The 1,729-nt window shown below is 40.0% G+C and overlaps 1 long non-coding RNA gene across 1 annotated transcript; it reads left to right on the top strand.

Annotated features, from left to right (window-relative positions):
* The first annotated feature begins 394 nt into the window (after nucleotides 1-394).
* LOC145434195 (uncharacterized) lies at nucleotides 395-1,285 on the top strand. The gene is made up of 2 exons (XR_013913291.1): nucleotides 395-595; nucleotides 1,069-1,285. It is a non-coding gene; the product is annotated as an uncharacterized LOC145434195 (long non-coding RNA).
* The last annotated feature ends 444 nt before the right edge of the window (nucleotides 1,286-1,729 follow it).

Below are 1,729 nucleotides of genomic sequence, written 5' to 3'. Positions count from 1 at the left end.
TAAGTTATAAGTTCGCATTTTGTACCTACATTGCGGCGACATTGCGCTGACATTATCAACATTGCGCCGCCGTTGTCGACATTGCGCCGGCATTGTCGACATTGCGGCAACATCATCGACATTGCTATCTGTCAAGTATAATATCAGTTATAATTATTTGAATATAAGTATATTGCACGGTATAAGTTCGTATATTGTACCTACATTGCGCCGACATTGCTAACATTGCTCCGACATTGCCGACATTGCGCCGACATTGCCGACATTCACAAAGTAGATGGACCCGTGAACAACACATGGAATATATATCAATTTATACGAAATTAGATGAAAAAAGGGACTATATGCAATGATAAATGTTTCTGTATGGAAAAAACGACCCAGATCAAACATCATAACGTGACCAGTAAATATTATTGGTGTGATGTGTCAGCGGATAAATACCATTTATTTCGAAATCGTTCGAGTGTCGTCTGGCCAGTGGCCATTAGTGAGATTTGAGCAAAGGGTGGAGCGAAGCTTGTTATGCTTGAAGAAAGTGGACACGATCGTTGAAGATTCCTAGGAATGCTGAATGGAATACGCATCTTAAAAGGTAATACAGTACTACATAGTATTTGTTACCGTGAATATCTGACTCTGCACACCAGCCCTCGATGACTTAGATTTCATATTGATATATTTCATTCGCCGCATTCTCTGTTCTATTTTGGGATATTTGTCGACTTATATAGTGACCTCATACTCCGCTGCGGAGGAGTTGAAACTGTTGGCTTGGTAATGTCATTTTCGGGCCATAGCATAGATATGTTTTCATCCGCTGCTGGATTTGTTTGCCACACATGCCTCCCTTAATTAGGAACCTTTTGCTTCAATACAGATAAAGTCACGAATCTCTGCTATGTCATGTAAAAGGCGAAGCCGTCATCACACAATGTGCCAGTACCGGTACTTCAAAACATGTTATATTTTTGTTAGCCTATTTGTCTTAGTCTTTATACAGTCATGTCCACTGTCCAGGTTAGGAACTTTGCTTTATATAGCGACTTACGCATGAATTCTTTTTAGTGGAACTGCAAGATACTACTTACACAGAAGGAATGAGAACGAGAAAAAGAAACAATTGGAAGTTTGGCCGGTGGTGGAATTAATTCACGTTTTCTTGAGACCACTCGTGTTACTGCATGTCTCCTAAAGAAGAATTAGACCTCCAGCAGCAATATTTTTCCATCGATAACCACTTCATCGTGATATCATGAATGAATATACAGTTTGTTCCAATGTCGTTTTGGGTATGTGAAGAAAATGTTGCGATATTTTTGCATCGGGTTGCTTTGCGATAGGTATGGATGTACGTGAATTTACAAGCTGGTATGTAATCCTGATTTACAGGGATAGCATGTAGGTAGGTAGGCGGTAAAATGACAGTCTCGATCGCAAATGTACAGGAGAACATGTAGATTAGATACACCGGAGGTGACTGTAACATTACAGTCTGGCGTGTAAAGTGAGATTACCGGACGAGTGTAAGTTAAATTTACATTGACTAACGGTAATGTTAGATTACCACGAAATGTCTGGCTACCGTGCTTCCAAACATTTCGCGGTATATCGAGGTTTTTATTTTTTACAGTGTAGGGTAAATGTAGCTCCTTTGCCGAGTTATCTGTACTCTTAATGTTGAACCGACTATTTTGAGGGTTCCAACCATCCCATATCGATATACGTC

Source organism: Botryllus schlosseri, chromosome 2 (genome assembly GCF_051294905.1).
Source record: "Botryllus schlosseri isolate E-star chromosome 2, Bs_hap1, whole genome shotgun sequence".
Taxonomy (NCBI): Eukaryota; Metazoa; Chordata; class Ascidiacea; order Stolidobranchia; family Styelidae; genus Botryllus; species Botryllus schlosseri.
Note: the sequence above shows the minus strand (reverse complement) of the source record. Positions and strands in the feature narration are given on the sequence as shown.